Source organism: Dermacentor andersoni, chromosome 5 (genome assembly GCF_023375885.2).
Source record: "Dermacentor andersoni chromosome 5, qqDerAnde1_hic_scaffold, whole genome shotgun sequence".
NCBI classification, from domain to species: Eukaryota; Metazoa; Arthropoda; class Arachnida; order Ixodida; family Ixodidae; genus Dermacentor; species Dermacentor andersoni.
This window is the reverse complement of record NC_092818.1, coordinates 47,644,884-47,664,211: the sequence shown is the minus strand read 5'-3', so window position 1 is coordinate 47,664,211 and position 19,328 is coordinate 47,644,884.

Sequence of the window (19,328 nt, the reverse complement as noted above, 5' to 3'; positions counted from 1 at the left end):
GCCTTCAGCGTTGCATGCAGAATATGTGGCCAGCCTCAGCGCTATGTGGGACTGGTCTATATCCTGCCTCTTCATTCACGTCACATGCGTGAAAAAAAAAAACTGTGATGCATTTTACACACATGCCCTATCGATTACTGTACGCCTCGAGTGACGTTTTTCTTGGGACGTCCTCGTATTCCGCGTGACGCTTAAAAACGAAACTAGACGGACTCGCCTGGTGTCTCGTCGTCCTGCAGGTATCCGTTGGCATGTGCCGGCGTCTCTGTCAAAGCACAGGCCACCACGAGCACCGCAGTTACCACAGTCGCCGCATCAGCGAACCCCGCCGCCGGGGCAGAACTCGGAGCGTAGCCTGCAGCGGCACCATGACGCGGAGCGAATCGCCTGCTCTTCGAAGCGGCGCGCCACTCGGGGCCACCGGCGGGCGGCGCAGACAGGAGCTCGCTCTGGCGGCGGAAGCATCGACGACGCAGCCGCGATTATGGCTTCCGAGATGGCCAACGCCGCTGCCAGCGCGCGCAAATCTCGGATGCTATGCTCGAACCTCCGCCGTCAAGGGAGATATTTTTTTCCCCAGCGTAAGCGAAAATTTGTGCCCCAGTGTGTATCATGTCCAAATGGTTCGCACGACCGCACGCGTGCTGCTGGAGGCCGGTGCGGCATGCGCTTACGGCGTAAACCGGCCCTTAATGCCGATGCTGCAGGCTCTACACGGCCCCTTGCGAAACTTCTCGCCTGGAGTTCCCCCGCTCGCTCCCTTTTTCATCTCTCACTGGTGGATCGGAATACCGGAGAGAACACGGGCAAAGGATCGGCGATTCTACAGGCTACCAATGCGCGGTATACATGAGCGGGCGGACCCAGCCATAATCCTGGCGTACCGTTTCAGCATAGAGCGCAGAAATCACCCAGTGGTATATCACGCTCAGTAATGATTTTGTATATATATATATATATATATATATATATATATATATGTTGCACCCGTTATAGCACTACATACCTGAGTAGACGACAATATTATTCGTTTCAGATGCAGAGTTTTTTTTTTTCTTTTCCGGCATTCACACGAAATTCACAAGAGCAGTTATATAATTTGGCATTTGGGTGTGTATTTGTCTTTGAAGTGCTGAGCACGAGGTCGTGGGATCGAATCCCGGCCACGGCGGCCGCATTTCAATGGGGGCGAAATGCGAAAACACCCGTGTACTTAGATTTATGTTCACGTTAAAGAACCCCATGTGGTCGAAATTTCGGGAGTCCTCCATTTCGGCTTGCGTCATATCCATAAAAGTGGTTTTGGCACGTAACACCCCATAGTTTTACATTTGTCTTTGCAATGTTGTTTTTTGTGGGGTATTGGAAAACTGCGGGAAAAGCCTGCTTTCCTTGATTTTTTTTGGGAGTATCCTTTCAATGCCCTTGAACAATATTACTGCAGTCTATGAGGCAGACTACTAGACAGAAGAATATATATATATATATATATATATATATATATATATTTATATGTATATATAGTCCTTTTACTGTTTCACTGTTTCATATGTCGTAAGAATATTAGCTTCCTGCCTGGGTCGTCCTCCTGCTATGGCCCATGATGGATCTGATGCGGGTAGCAGGAATACGAGGGAACGGGTCTTCAAATAAACTCCCAAATCAGTGAAAAAACCTGCTGACTAGTTCCTGAAAGTGCGTACTGGGAATAATTAACATGGATATGCACCTAAGCGGTGAGCTTGGTTCACTTATGAAGTCTACAGATTTTATGAGTGAAAGCTTCTGTGAATTAAAGAAAGTACTTGGTAATGTTCAGAGGCGATTTGGCGAAGTGAAGACATAACAAAGTCGACTTAAAAGTGAGAACAGATTTGAGAGTGAGAAGACAGCAGCCTACTAGACACGAATTGCTGGAACTACAGCCATAGAGTCCCAGAACAAATCTTGAAGCGAAAGTTATCCCCACAGTGCCTAATGAGTCACTGTCGGCAGTGGTTACCACCCTGGCAGCAAAGGGGGGTGCGCAGATAACAGTGACTGATATTGATGTCGCACACCACATTCCGACAATAAACAAACCAAAACGAACATTATAATCAAATTCAAGTCTTGCGTTCCCAATGACAACTTCCTTGAACGCGAAAAAAAGTCCCTATTAGTGCAGCTTATTTTGGCTCGACAGAACGGACACCAGTGTTCGTAAATTAGTACTTGTGCACTGAGTGCAAACATTTGTTCGCAAAGGCGATTGCCACAGAGAAGCAACACAACTGGATACATCCTTGGGTATCGAGAGGACGAATATTAATGAGGAAAACGGAGAACTGCTATGTCCTCCGCATCTTCAAGGAGGCTGACCTAGACCGCCGCTGATGACCTCTCTTATTGATAACGTTCACTGCTTCATTGCAGTGTAGGAAGCGTAGGAAAAAATATTTATGCTTTTCTTACGCTGTTGGCACAGCGAAATAACATGGATGACGTTATATCCGTCACGAAAACTTCGCTAAAGCCTCGCGAACGTTACAACATTCCAAATTACGTTTTGCTGTCGTGTCCTAGAATTGCCGAAAACAGGGGAGCATGGTTGGGAATACACGCTAGAAACGTACTCAGGTATAGGCGTTCTCCTCTGAATACACAACACCTACTAGCGCACACTCGGAGATGTTTTTTGTAGAAGTGACAATTTCATAATTGGTGTATACCGTCCACCGCATACTGATGTAGCCTGTTTTTAAATGACCTCGAACATGTTGTCATTCAACTGACTGAACATAATAATGCAGCCATAACAGTCGGCGACGTGAACATTGACGCTTTTAGTTGCAAACAGACTGAATATTCAAACCTACTATTTTCGTATGGGCCTTGTCATTGGTCCTACGCGAATTACGAGTCATACCTCAACTTGGCTTGATCACATCTTATGCAACTTTGATGCCACTGAAAGCCTTTATGGTGCCTGCGATACAGGTCCTGCCGACCACTTACCGATTGTGTTCATACATTGTCTTGACGATACATCTGTCGGTACCCGACATGTCGTTTTTCGATTGAGACGACTTAAACGCTAACACACACTGTTCTATCCTACTCAGAATATTTGAAGGTACAATTAGAGAGTGCACTCAAATAACAAAAAGCGCGATATACGCGACCAATATGTCTATGAATGACACAGAGCGTACTGAAGCTAGGTAAAGCGCGACGCTTTGGACATACTAAAGTGCAACAATATCAAGGAAACACGCACTACTTTAATGAACGCAATGAGCAAAGGAGCAAAGCCTTCACTGTAATGCGAGAAATGCGAGAAGCTATATAGCAGTAACCAAATGAACGCGCCCTCTCCGAATCCGAGAATGCTATGGGATACCATAAACTCTGTTGTTACGCCTAGAGTTTCAAAGCGAATTCTCCCATTGACAGCTACAATACGCGATGCTCCCTCACTAAGTGAAAAATTGAGCGATCGCTTTGTACAGTTGGAATAGAAGTTCTTCTGGGCACGCAAAGTAGATTCGAGCTATCTTTGCATGCTTGCAATTCTTGTTCCTTTGCCTGCATAGATATTTTAATCCAGGAAGTAATAACCTCTACAGATCTATCATATACAGGAGAGGCACCTAGTTTCGATGGTATTGCAATGTCCTTACTGAAAAATAATTTACAAATCTTGGCGAACACTCTCGCTACATTGTTTAACAAAGCCTTTCATACGAGTACATATCCGGATGTATTAAAAGTAGCAAGTGACGCCTATTTATAAAAGTGGGGACCCCAATGACTTAGGTGATTATCGATCTATATTGGTATTGAACTGCATAAAAATAATTTTGGGAAGCGGCTAGACAGTAGAATAACAAGATATCTATATAAAGATAACGTCCTGTCCACGAGTCAACACGGCTTTCAGAAGTCTCGATCAACAACTACGGCCACTTTGTCTTTAACTAGTATAATCAATGAAGCTTTGAACAATAACGAAATATCAGTAGGGGTATTCTTATATCTAAGAAAGCCATTTCCTACCGCCGGCTATAACATATTATTATTGAAATTGGAAAGACTTGGATTTCGAGGCATTTCCTTAGACTTTTGAAAGAGCTATATCAATAGCCATAAGCAACCAGTGGTCATCGATGAGCACGGCTGAAGTCTCTCACATTACTACGGGCGTACAATAAGGATCGGTGCGTGGGCCAATATTATTTACAATATTTAACAACAACTTTCCAGGTTGCCTAAATGAAGCGCATGCTTTCATGTATGCTGATAGCACTGCGCTTGTGGTCAGCAGCAAATCTTTAAATACCGCAGTTAAAACAATCAACAATGAACTTCGATTCATTATTAAATGGTTTCGTCGTGTGCGACTCTTAGCAGTTTGGACAGCAACTAAATCTTTCCCCTTTTGGGTTCCGATGGCTGTGTCCGTAAAGTGAACAAAAAAGACAACTAACCATAGTACGTCGCAGAAGAAAGAAAAGACGTGATTTCACCGCGCGCCGCACCTGTGCAGGCAGTGAAACCGCGCTGGCCGCCGTTGCTGCCGGCTGTGTCTGCTGTCGTCTGCACTCAATACAACGGCACGGCAGTTGTGGCTGGAGAACACGGGGATGTTCGCCACGGTAGCCGCGGCGGTGTGGAAGAACCGGATTGGGCATTGCAGAGGTAGATCAGTGCAACAGTTGCAGCTTAAACAAAAAAGGGAAAATTGGGAAGACCACGTATTGTGCGCATGGCCGAAGAACAAGCCCAGTACGAGGAGTGGCGTCGACAGCACAGAAAGGAACACAGAAAGTTGGGGTAGTCGGCATTGATGTATTTGCTGTCAAATAGTTGCTAGCGTGAACAAGGCTATTGAACAACGGTAGGACAGGACAGAGTGCTAGACTTCAACTGACAAGCTTCATTCTTAAAAACCTGCAAAGGGGCCATCGTATGCTCAAAAATGCCCATACAGACGCATAAACGAATGCGCCACGTAGGAGACAAGCAAATGCGCAACGAAGCCAATAAGCTTCTACAACAAGACATTAAGAAGCATACACCAGGCTCCTCTCCTGGAAGAACACTTCTTCATCAGTGAATGCCAGTGATGGAGCTCTTACGGTTTCATCAGCAGCTTTTTAAATGCAAAACGCCTCGAATTTTTTCCTATTTAACTGCCTGGCGGACTATCTGAGCACTTGCGTGTCATGAAAGCAAGGGGAGCATATACATTTACATCTTCGGCAGTGGCCAGCCAAGTGGTCAGCGCATGCTAGAGCGTTTACAGCGTTCTGTGTTCCCTAAGCGGGCCATTCGGACACCTACCTGTTTGTCTAATGCCACACGATAGCAGAGGCGCGACTATAGCCAACGACAACGTGCCCTTGGGAAAGCGAAGAGTGCTGCTAAAGACTTTGCCTCCGAAAAACGTCAGCAAGAGCAGACAAGTCAAATCGTCGGCGTCGAGCGCAAGCTACCGATGAAGATCGCGCCCTGGAGGCCGCTCATTAGCGTCAAGATAGGTCGTTCGATACCGCGTCCAAGTTGCAGAAGCGCGAGTTACCACCTCCTTCGAGTTTAACAGCGATGAATCCGAAATTCAAGACAATCTTTCTGGACGCGTAGCTTCGCCATAGTTGCTCGGCCTGCGACTGAGACTTTCGCTGGCTAATCCGCCACCTATGAATGATTCGGCCCCAAAGTTTTCAATCAGTCAATGGCACATGTGTTGTCTAAATCTTAGTGCCCTGCTCACTTTTCCCTTCACATCCACTCACTTCAGTCTGCTCGCATTCATACTTGCAGTTCTGAATGGTACTTTCAAGGATGAATCGGACGAACCCTTCCCCCCTCTCGTTCCCTTTTTCGGGTTTGTAGTGGAAGACCATGTCATCACAAGCCACCGATGTCACACGGTGCGCGACGCTGCCTCGACTTTTTTTGGTGGTGATGGCCTGCTGCAGGCGTGGTTTGTCTGGCGTACTTCACTTTATCGATTTTAGCAGCAAGCGGTAGCAGAGACTTGAGCCCATGTCTAAGGGAAGACAGACAGCGTAGTTCTTGATTCATGGCTCCTATCTGGCTTTGCAGAGCATCAAGTTCATCTGTAGCAGATGTAGCTAGAGCCGCGGGCTGATTGCTTCCTTGTCGCCAATGACGACACTTCAATACGTCACGTTTAGCCGAATCTACCGAGATAAAAGTTGGCTCTGAAATTCCACAGCACGGTGAGCCCAAATGAAAAGGTCCTTTAGTACCACGAGCATCCAGTGACACTCTTGTTTCTTGCGCAGCAACTCCGGTTCACCTCCTGAGACTACTGGGAATCAAATTCAATATAAATAAAAAAAAGGAAAATAGCAGCGCAGTACAACATTCATGGGTTTCATTATCGATATGATTTCATAGCATAAGTTGAGTTACAAGTTGAGCAACTGAAGTGTCTGGAATAATTCGAATTATTTACAAAATAAATCGTGACGTGGGGCGAACCTGATGATAGCGCAGAAAGAGTCCAAACTAAAATGCATATACCCCTGTGGGCATCGCACACCAAAATACAGAATCGTAGCTTTAGAGACTTGCCACGTGAGCAACCCTTTGGCGAAATTCCCAGAAACCCGGAAATAGAAAGCGGAAGTACTGACGCCACAAATGACGTCACACAGAACGTGGCATGACATTTAAGCGTCTAATTCATGGAAAGCAGTTGCTTGGCATAGACTGAACATCTTCCTTGCAGAGCGCATGTGACGTCACTCCCTCCTCTCTCGCATCTGTCGCGGCGCCACCTGATTGATGACGTCAGTAATGATGTCCGACACATGACGGTGGCACGATATTTAACCGGTAATTAATGGAAAACGGTTGCGTGGCATAGACTGAAGATCTCACTTGTAGAGCAGATGTGACGTCCCTCCCTCCTGTCTCGCTTCTCCTCTCCTGGAGCCAACTGCTCGCTCGGGCGCTCACTTGCTCGCAACAACTGTGCCCACCAGCTTGTTACATGCTATTACGTAAGCACCGGAGAGGGCGCGCTTAAGATGCGCTTCATGCGCCACTCACTAGGGGGCTACTACCCACCAGGTGGCACGCGTTTCTCTTCCTCCTCGCTCGCTTATCGTTCCAGGGGAAAGGCGTTCGCTGGCTTAACCTAACAAACACTAACGCCGAGGTGCGAGTGCCACTAAGAAATACCTAATTCACATGGTTGCGTACACATGATTCCACTCTTGATGATCACATTTCAAACTAAAGTAAACTGCTAAAGTTAATGATGAAGGAATCCAGGGACAAGTACGATAGTGTCACTATGTATACTTTTCTGCTTGAATCCCCCCCAAAAGTTTTGGAGGCACCTGGCTCGAACTTAGAAGGCAGTCACTAAAATAACCAAAGAATGGGGACTTATTCAGGATAAAGGTCATATAGCAGATACCTTCAATACCTTTTTTGCTAGTATCTTCACCAGTTATGATGGAAAGCACTCAAAATTTGAGGTACGCCAACAGCTACAAATTGCAGAGGAACTGCGGGTAACGCATGAAGGAGTATTAAACTTGCTGCTGAACCTAAATACAAAGAAATCGGCAGGTCCTGATGAGATACCAAATTTGTTATTAAAGAGGTATGCCGAATGGACTGTGAAGTACGTCTTCATTACCTTCACGAAGTCGCTACGGTCAAATACACTTCCTGAAGAATGGAAAATGAGTGAATTTATACCCACATTTAAAGACGGTGACGCCACCTCTACTGCCAATTTCAGGCCCATTGCGCCAACGTCAAGCTGTTGTAGCGTGTTAGAACATAATGTTTCTAAGCGCATTTGGCTGTTTTTGTCACAGAACAAAATTATTAGTAATTATCAACATGGGTTTCGCGAGGGCTTGTCAACCGTAAGACAATTACTAGAAAGTGTTCACGATTTAATCAAAGTTATCGATGGCAATCGACAAATAGATCTAATCTTTCTCGACTTCAAGAAGGCCTGTGATGAGGCTAATCATAAGATCTGTTAATTTAAATTAAAGGCTTTTTAGGAGATACAGGCGTAGTCAAATGGGTGGAGGCCTTTTTTACTGATTGCCGACAGTTCGTCAGTATTGATGAAAATAGGCCCGGGCTTTGTGACGTCAAATCAGGCGTGCCTCTAGGTTCAGTTCTTGGGCCTCTGTTGTTCCTAGTATACATTAACGACCTAATCGAAGAATCGGCCACAGTTACAGCGAGGTCATTCGCGGATGACTGTGTCATATATACAGAAGTGAAATCTATTACTGACCAGATACTCTTAAACAACTTCTTAGGAAAGGCGCACCACTGGTGCGACACGTGGCAGATGTCTCTTAACCCAGCAAAGACTATGTAGGACCATCACCCACAAACATGACCCTCTGTCATTCACATACGCTCTAAACCCTTCATCGCGTAACCGAGTACAAATATCTATGAATTTTAATAACATCTGACCTTAGTTGGACACAACACATTAAAAGAGTAGTACACTCTAAAATCGAGGAAGGGTATCGCAGGAGTGAAGCAGCCGATTTACTCTTCAAAGCATTGTTTTACTCTCGCAAAATGTCGAGTGAAGTGCAATGCATTGTTCACTCCGCCACCAAGGAGAGAGTGAAATGTGCTTTTCGCTCTGCCTTTCTGAGAGAGAGTAGAATTCCCGTTCTACTCTTGCGGCAATAGAGAACAAAACATAGCGTAATCTTCTGCTGCAACTGTAGGAGGCTTCCCCCGAACATGGCAATGTATCACTCACGCACGCTAAGCAAAGAACACACCGTTTTGCTTCTAAGAGAACAGGCAGCCACAGTTCAAACGAACGCGGAACGAGCGCTCTACTTTTTCGCTCAGAGTTGCTCCAACTCGCACCCGCTCAACATCGCGGAACAGCACAGCATGGGGGAAAGGTATCCGTCCAGTGAGCAGCCATGGCGCAGTAACGAAAACCATCCAAGGCAGATCGTGTGTCACCCATGTCGCGTCGCCGCGAAAACACGACAATCGTTCGTCATTCGTTGGATGTAATAAATCCTCCACGGTAAGTGAATTCTAACTTACGTCACATTCTGCGTATATGAGATGCTATCGCCAGGAAGTCGTCCCGGCGCTTAGCCGACGCGATTAACAACAGACTAGGCAACCGCGCTGTCTCTCGATGTAAATCGAAAAAGCCAGTCGTCGCGATAACCGCGTGCAATTTTATCACTTGCCGCTATTCGTAAGAGCTTAAAAAATCGCAAACGCTGCCAGAACTATGGTACGTTCCATAAAACATGAGGCGAGAAGACACTTAAAGTGGTTTGTTCAGCAGCCCATGATTCCTAGCCTATCCGGAGCGTGCGTAGCGTGCGTTTTGTGTGTTTGAATTTATTCAGTTTGGCAGTCTACTGTGTACGGGACGATGTTGAAATAAGGAGTCACATAACAGAAGACGTCATTTTGCTGGAGACATACTTTCGTAATATATAACCCGCGCACTTGACAGTGTCTCGCCCATGGGTAATCTGCGACCAGTGAAGTTACCTGCAGCGGCAGTGCTAGTTAGAAACTTTGCCGCAGGCATTCAGCTGCATGCTGCAAGAGGTGAATTGGGCGCTTTATCTTGAACTTACAGAAAACGCATGAGGAATTCATGTTTTATGCTAAATAAAGTATCAATCCCTTATAAGCGATCTTGCGTGTGGCAGCTACAAGCGATGCGATGCAGACGCCTGTCGCGTTCCCTCCTCGCCTACAAGTCGTACTCCGTGTGAGCGACGATTTTGAGCGACATCTCCCCGGTGTTGCCGGTATGAGGGCTGCAAATACACGTCAAAATTAGTGTGACACGTGCTTTAATACTTTAAGTTGATTTATTTTACTGTAAAAAGTAGCATAAAATATTTGAGAAGGTCTTGCAAGGTTCTTAACCTTGCGCGTAAAAAAATTCCGTCATTTGCTCGCTCCGCGCGGCAATCGGTAGTATTTGAGTGATGTGCATCCAGCTCCGGCTTTGCGCTATTGGCTAGTCGCTCATAGCGCTTCCGGGCGACGATCGACGAATTCTATATATTTAGAACCGTGCGATCTCTTCAAGTAACGGCCCGTTTTGTCGCTCGAAGCCGTCGCTCGTCGCCGTCGCGCACTAAATCACTATTATGGGGTTTATCAAGACGGAAGACTATTATGGGTTATCAAGACGGAACTGTTTCTGCTCATTGATAAAGGGGAAATCAAACATCCACCCGTTTGTAGTAATTGCTACAGAGGAAACCCATACGGATTCCTCGAGAGAAAAGCCTCAGAGTTAAAGAAAAATTTGTCCTGCTCCGGGACTCGAACCCGGGACCACCGCCTTTCCGGGGCAGCCGCTCTACCACCTGAGCTAACCAGGCGACCAGGCGGCTAGGAGATGGCAGGGTGAAGTCGAATTTGTCGACAACACGAAGCAAAGGCAAGAGTTTGATGTAGTAGTTCTGCGGAAACCGGCAAGGTGGAGAGAAGTAATTGATAAAGGGAAAACCAGACTCTGAGGCTTTTCTGTCGAGGAACCCGTTTGGGTTTCCTTTGTAGCAATTGCTACAGACGGGTGGATGTTAGATTTTCCCTTTTCCCTTTTATCTACTTTTTACACCTAATTTTAGGAGTATGGCTTCCTTTTTGGTTCCAGAAAGGGGAAGCATTGGGGGAAGAGAATCCCATGTTTAAGAAGTGATCGTTTATGTGCAAGCTCACGAAGCCAGTTCATTAGAACCGCTCGTGCCTCCCGAAGCGAAAACAAGGAGTAAATATAGATTTTAACTGTATGCACCTTGGCGCACGCTTTACGTATTGAAGCTGAAGAGTCACTTGGAATTGAAAATTATTTTAAAAATGTAAAATTGGGGTTTCTCCTTCTGTCAAAAAGTCACCTGAAAGCTGCTGGCAGGTATTTCATATTTTGATCAGAGTGGCTCAGTCTACTTGCCAACCAAGTATGCTAGGGGAGGTAGAGATTTGTTAATGCAGGGAACTGAGAGCATCTTAGTAGAATACCTGCTCATCAATTCGCCGATGTAAACATGAAGTGTTAAGCAAAAACCCTTTAGTTTCATGGCTTCTGTAGAGATAATTTTTATAAGGCACAATAAAATAAAGCATTCTCGCACATTTCTGGACTTCAGATAGAGTGCACAGTGAGGTGATGTATTAATCTTCCCAGACACATATGTACTTGTTTTGAATCGAAGGTTTGTGAAGTGCGATAATTTTTCTTACTTTAGCGCATCTTAACCACTTCAGTAAGAAAAAAGCTTTGATTTGGTAGTTGTTTCATTGGGCAAGTATATGCACAGTCGAATGCAAAATCCACGTGAATGGAAGGGTTATGCGTAACAGGATGATGCCATTCTCAATTTATGTTTTGCTGCTTTGTCTTTTTCGTCCACTTTCCTGGCGGTACTTATGCTTATGTCGCCTTTGGTGCCTCATATTTATCACATGTGATTTTTGGTTCACATCTGAAGCCTTGCTATGCTTTAGTTACATTGCATATTCGACGAGTCAAAATAATTGATCATGTGATTATGCAAGCTGTTCCTCAGAAGTTCTAGTATTCTTACCGCAATGGGAACGAAAAGCTAACACATGTGATAAGAAATTTGATGCGCAAAGTTTTAATGCGAATGCTCCTTGCAGTTTTCTATTCATTTGCTACGCACAAGATAATATTGTAAATTTAAATTTACTTATTTGTGAGAAAGTGTGATGGATCAATCCCAAGTTCCCAATAGCACCAGGAAACTACTTTTGTGAGGAGGCCAACCGAATAGGATATATGATACGCCTCTGTACTGCTTTGAGACCGGGAACGATGTTGCTGCAGAACCACGACACGCCACACTTAGAAACAATGGTGTGCAGCCCATACATGAATAACTTTATGTGAAATAAAAGCCAAGCTAGCTAGACCTGTGACCTCACATGAAAAAATACAACACATATCTAAATTCACTGTAGTCTCACTCAGGAACATCCATATGCTGTACAGGACTTTATCAAATGAGCTGCTGTCTTAGAATATGGCACATAAAAAAAAAGGTTCGTGCACAATTTGTCTACATTACCAGCCCCATGCTTAGCAGCTCATCTGGTACCCTCCGTCATATAAGTGCACGCATTTTGTGCCAGAAATGTGTTTGCTAGCCAGTAATGTGACGCATATTTCTCTTCGATCATAGTGTCATTATTGTACTAATAATAGTTTGCACAGGTTTGTTCTATGTTTAACTTTTCGTTGTATACTTTATTTTTGAAAAGAAGGAGTCAATTGAAATTAAAGGATATTTCTACACTGTAATACTGATGAAACCTCGGAGAATATACTTATGTTTCATTGCAAGATGTGTTCTAAAGTTCACGGGCATCATTGTAATCTGATTTCACCTGTATGTCAGTGTGGTTCTTAAAATATTATTCAGTTTGTCTTGTGACTGATCAATAAAGACTTTGACCTTTTAAGAGAAAATGTTTCATTTGAGTAACACGGCGACTACAGATTCTATCCCATTCACCAAGCATAAGAGCAGCAGCTGCTTATGAAGGAACCAAATATTCCCCACTTGCAAGTATTGCGAATCCCTTCTAACGTGACCATGGATCTACATCGTGCTTTCACACTATTGGGCTGAGTACTAGCACTCTGTTCTGAAGAAGTACAAGCATTCTGTTTGGGGCAGTAGAAACAGTCGGCTTTCAGGAGTAGAAGTACTTGGTTTGGAGGAGTAGAAGCACTTGATCTTGAGGAAGTACTATTACCCTGCGGGGAGAGTATTAGCACTCCTTTGCGGTGGAGTAACAAAACTCTGTCAGGAGGAGTTGTCCTACCCTCTCTCAAAGGGGGCCGATCTACTCTCGAAAAGATAGTGAAATGTGGGACAAGCAGATACTCCCTCAAAGAGAGTGACCAGAACTATCTTTGTTTTTAGAGTGTAGGAAAAGCCACAAGAGATTCGGTTATATTCGACGCGTCCTTAAACTCGCTTCTCCAGCCACGAAACTGACTGCTTATAAAGTGCACGTGCGCCCAAAATTAGAATATGCATGTGAAGTGTGGGATCAGTGTTTGAGATTCACACTCAAAACTGGAGCAAGTCAAAGACGTGTATTGCGGTTTATTTATTCACGATACCGTTGGCAAGACGCCGTAACACCACTTTACGCGAGGGCAAACCTGCCCCTACTTAATGTCAGGAGGAAGGAAAGACGAATCAGCCATTTCTATTTAATCGTTAATGAGCGGCGACTTGTTGATAAATCACGCTCAATAAATGAATCTAAGACCTGCATAGCGCGATATAAACATAGTAGACACGTTAAGGAAAATCGATTTCACAAGCATTGCTACAAATACTCATTCTTCCTTTCGGCAGCACATGAGTGGAATTGTCTCCCTGCAAACAATGTAAACGCAGGGACTCGTGAGAAGTTTTCCACACTTGTGTCCGAATATTTTCAGCAATAGGACATATAGCGCTGTATCGTTGTATTATATTGTTCCGTTCCCTGCTTGCTGTACGTTGATGTATTGTTACCACTCCTGTCTTGGTCCTGATGTTAGGACCAAGACAGACCTTGGACCAACAGTTTCTGTAAATAAATAAAATAAAATAAAGTCGAAGATAAGGGTCACATACTGTTTGATTATATTCTTTGTAGCACACGAAGTTGTCGTCATCAGGATATGATGAGAGCAACCTACATTGGTAGATCATGGCATAGCGCAGGCACAAGAAGATTCGCAAGCCATAATGCACACAATACGATACCCTCTAGGGCACTCGGCAACACATAGAAAGCAAACAGTGCAATTAAGAGCCTTGGCTCACCTGGGCAGAGAAAAACGTCAGGCTGTGGCAAAGAATATCTGCTGGCTGCAGAAGGTTCGGAACAGTCCGGGCCTTCAAACGTAATGCTGATATGAACAGCAGCCCTCTAGTGCCCAAGCTAGTTGATGGCCTTGCTTGCGCAGGCTTCATACCACCTTGTGAAAGTCTTGAGGTTATCGCTTTTGGATGAAGACAGGAGAACATCGAACGAGCCGGGTTGGAAGACGCATGCTCATCGTCCGCATTATCTTGTGGTGCCTGGGCAGAGAAAGACAAACGTCAGGGTGTGGCAAAAAATTCCCGCCGATTGAATAATAATAATAATAATAATAATAATAATAATAATAATAATAATAATAATAATAATAATAATAATAATAATAATAATAATAATAATAATATTAATAATAATAATAGTAATAAGAATAATTATTATTATTATTATTATTACTATTATTATTATTAGTGCCACTTTATAGAGGATACAGAGATGTTCAGGCCCGTCAAAGCCAACAGGAGGCTCGAAGGACTGGGCTCGGCAGTTTACGGCGGCGGTAACAATACGGCAACAACAAACAGAACATTGATTGAAAGGAATAGGTTCAGCTGAAGAAACAGAAAAACAAGGCAATCACAAAACATGTACCAAGGACATCAGTGCTAACTCCAATGAAACAAAACTCAAAATATATGATCTCGCACTTCTAACCATAACTGTAATAGAATACAACAATCAATACAACGTTCTCAAATGCGTTTTTAGGTTCCGCATAGAGTTTACGGCAAAAAGTTCTTTTGGTAACCCATTAAAAATGTCAGCCACATAAGCACACCGTCTTGCCTTTCCATACCTTGTTAAGCTCCGCGGTACGTAATATGGAATGGTTTTTCGCAAGTTCCAGCTAGAATCATATTTAATTAAGAAGTCTGAATTCCGAAGAGGCGATGAACAACATTTTGTACGAAAAGAGAATGGAATAAAGGAACACGTAAGAACCGGAAAATGTCCGCCCCGAATGGGACATGACAATTATACGCAGTCGCAATGCTCATGGTTATATTGCGCTCAGTTTTACAAACACGATATTAAGGAAGGACAGGACGTGGATGGACGTAGCGCTACGTCCGTTCCCGTCCTGTCCTTCCTTGATATCGTATTTGTAAAACTGAGCGCAATATAACCATGAACGTTCACCAACTAGCCCCCTTCATTGCTTTACTATAAGCAATGCTCTTTAACATATGTTTTAAGATGCTATCAATTCGGTAATGCCAACGGAAAGGACATGACGAACATACGGTGATTCCGTATCTAAGAACACTATACGCAATTGCGTAAATTACAGTTTTGTTCACAGATATTCAAGGCCAACATATGATAATAAAGAGTAACCATGAAACCTTCCGTAGCCGGGTACAAACGTAAGCCAAGTGGTCATGCCATGAAAAACTACTATAGAAAACCACCCCGAGATATTTGTACGAATTTACATATTCAACGGGTTCGCAACGACAAGAGAGAGAATCATGATCATGTAAAAATACTTGTGTGCCTATAAGAGCTGTCTTTAACGGATTTCTAAAAGATATTAGTTGGTTTTCTGTGTGTTCACTGAAATTCCGTTCTCAGCGAACCATTTCATTACATGATTTACGTTTTCCTGCAACATATTAACTGCTGTCTTGTAGTTTATATATATTGTGAGCAAAACAGTCGTCCGCGAACTGAAATATTCAACACTTAGAAGTTATTAAGCTCAAGTCATTTGTAAATATATTAAAGAGTAGTGGGGATGAAATGGATCCCTGTGGTACATCAGCTTTCACAGGCAGCTTGCTACTATATTCTGATTGGTTGTTTAAACTAACAATTTGAGAACGTCCACTCAAGAAATTCTTGAGAATGGCATAAAAGGGACCTCGAAACCCTAGTAAGTGCAGTTTTTCTAAAATAATACTATGGTTAATCTTATCAAAAGCTTTCTTAACGTCTATAAAGACAGCGCAGCTAAACGAGTTTTCCTCAAATGCTGCGTACAACTGGTCTGCAAATTCCTCCAGAAGATGTATGGTGCCCCTTCCTGGAATAAAACCATACTGACGGTTTGAAATGACAGCAAATTTGTTTAAGAAGGGCAACATGCATTCAAATAGAAATTTCTCCATTATTTGGGAAACGATCGGAAAAACAGAGATTGGTCGATAGCTCTCAACTACATTCTTCTGACCTCTCTTGACAGTGGTCTTACAATAGCGGTCTTCAAATTTTCTGGCAAGACGGCATGTTCCAAGAAATCATTAATCAGAAAGACCATAATGTCCAAAAGAGCGTCAAAATTCCGTTGCAACAGTGCCGCCGATAGGCAATCTATTCCAGCAGCCTTACTCCGTTCGAAGCTAAACACAAACAGACAGACAAAGAACTTTATTATTGGTCCTGAGGAACCGGCGTTAGGGTAGCTCCCTTTTCAGGGAGTTCCCGTAGCCGTCGCTGGCCGCACCCACGTCGGAGTCGGAAGATCGTGGTCCTCCGCCCTGTCGCAGGCCCTCTGGACAGCCCGTAATGGCTCTGAGAGGTCGCCACTCTTAAGGGCTGCCTCCCAGTCGGTTAGAGTGCTTAGCGATGAGCTGCGTAACGCAGGGCATTGCCACAGCATACGGGACAAGGAGCAGTACGCGTCCCCACTGTCTGGGCAGTGGGGTTCTACATTAGGCGCGAAGTGACTGAATCGGCCCCTGGAGGGAAATAGGGAATAGGGCAAATCAAATCAAAATAGGGCAAATCAAATCGAAGGAATTTACATTGGGAGCGAGAGGCACCCCGCAAGGGGCGGTCATCTCTCCCCTACCGTTTAACAACGCCATGAAGGGCCTCTCGGACAGACTGGCCACAGTAAGAAAAACGGGTCACGCCCTCTACGCGGATGATATTACCGTGTGGTGCATGGGAGGGTCTGACGCTGCAGTTGAGAGTGCGCTCCAATAGGAGCTCGAAGTCACAGAGCTAAACACTAATCTGGCAAGATCTTCCTTTGATAACTTAGGAAGATATGCGGAAGCTGACTAAAGATTCTTTTAACGTGCATTTTAAGCCTTGTCGAGCTGCTGCCATTTCCGCTGCTAGCGTGAAGTGCTTATTAAAACTATCAGATTTTGAAACAAGCTCTTCTACTAAAACATCAAAACTAGGCACATTTCCGTCTTCTCCACGAAGATGGCTAATCAGTGACCCCATCTTTGCAGGATTTTTAAACTCTCGTTTGAACTGCTGCTGAAAGTACAGGCGTACAATAATAATAATAATAATAATAATAATAATAATAATAATAATTTATGCACCAATCTTATACTAAGGTGTACAAATTAGGCCTGCCAAAGCCCCTTATGGCTTCAGCGGCAGTGCCTGACCAGCAGCAGAACCATATTAATTTTAATTGGCAGTCTTTACATTTGAAAAGTCCATGGATGTGTAAGAAAGACAGAACACAGAGATCTCTAAATAGAAGTGAATACTTGAAAAATAGGGAGTAATATTCTGGGGAAGCCTATTTATCAATGCTCATCGGAGCATTTTTTTATTTATATACATAGTTTAAACGCACAACATACTTTGAGCTAATACTTTTACGTATACAGGAACATAGTATCGACAAACTGCCCTACTTTCTACAAAATCTGAATACGAAGTAGCGATTTTTAGGCCGCAGGCCGTCTCAAACATTATTGACCTAAAAGCTACTTTCTCAGAAGTATCTTCGCAGTGCAGTTTCCATTACGAGATAATTTAGGTGCGACACAGAGAACATCTTCAATATATCACTTTTGACAATCGAGCCTAAATCATAGCTGATCTTTTTTTTTTTTTGTATACACGGAAGCCACAGTGCCAAGAAATCATGTAAGGAAGACATATCGTCGTACCGTAACTTAATGCACTAATGGAAAGCGTTTACAAAACTTTTCGAACAGAGAGGGGCATATACTTCATCATTATGTACAACACACATGATATTGCTCGAGGTAGTTTACATAGATATTCTGAGTGTGTTTCAGAAGAGGCCGCTGTCCATATACAAGCCGCGTTATTGATATAAGCAATAACAGATAGTCGATGTCTAGTTTGTTCCTCCCAAATATGCATTCTTCACTTTTCACCTTAGGCTTTGTACTCTGTTGCCAACACGAATTTATTCGGTCAAATCGACTGTTGTCGCCCAAGGTCATCTCAATATTTGTTCATCTATCTGGTTTTCTTGTGTGTGTAAGATGTTACGGGTGATAATCTGCATATTATTTGTTATTATGACATGGACCTGCATCTCGCTTCGCTTTTCCTAGAAATGAATGGAGAAAGAAAGGAAGCCTTGGCGATGAAAGCCGTGCTTAGGCCTCTAACGTCACAGAATAACGACGCCTGCCGGAAGGTAGCCGCTTCATTCACTCTCTCACCTCAAAGGGCGAGTGGGACACCGAAGAAGTCGTCTGCACAGATGCTGGACGAAACGACAGCTCCAGGTTTCAAGCCACTTGCAACCCCACCTCTCTTTCAGAAGCACAACTGCTTGTGTGATTTCCCGAGTAGCCCAAAGCAAGCCTTATCTGCCCTCCGACCATCTTCTTAGCGAGGAGCTTCAGCACTTTACGGCAATCAGAGGGCAAGAGAGCCACTCGTGGCAGCAACAGCAGTAGACTACTTCCACGCACCACCCCGTCCTAGAGGTGACGCTAGGGGGACCGTATTTTTATGTACAAGGCTAAGCACCAGAAAAAAACACGTGATTTTAAAGGAGAGGTTGCTTTTACCATATTTCTCCTCTGTTTCGACAACTTCCAAGCCTCTTATGATCTTTGGTTCTGCCATACTCCTCTATATCTCCCACTTTCCTCGGCAGGGGTGAGGGGGGCTTTGGAAGAGTGCTCTAAGGGCGCTCCCCAGTATGTTTCCTGCGCGTCGATTAAACGCCTGCAACCGGTCGCCTAGCTGTTGGTCAGCCGGCCAATAGCTGACGTCGGCCGCCGGCCAATCTATCACGAGCACGCAACTGGGCGGTGTCGTTGCAGGAGCGAGGCCTCACGCGAGCTCCTTACAACCAGCCATGTTACCGTTTGCATCACGGACAAGCACACCTAACGGTGACGCCCGCCCTCCCGTTCTACACACACTGCCCCGTTTTAGAGCGCAGATCTTACGCGCGCCTTCCTCCGCTGAGCGTCGGCGTGCCTCGGGGTCGGCGGCGTGAACGAGCGAACGAGCAGAGCGAAGGATGGAAGAGCGAACGTGGTGCGCAGCGCTAACTGAAAAACGAAGAGAACTTGAGGACCAAAGCGGAGGAGGAGGGTACAGTGAACGCATGAGGCGGAAAGTGGAGGAAGAGTGTATGGCGAAAGCGTGAGAAGAAAAGCGTAGCGCCACTCTCCGGCCACAATGGCTACGAGATGGCGCAAGAGTAGCGGACGCCATCTTGC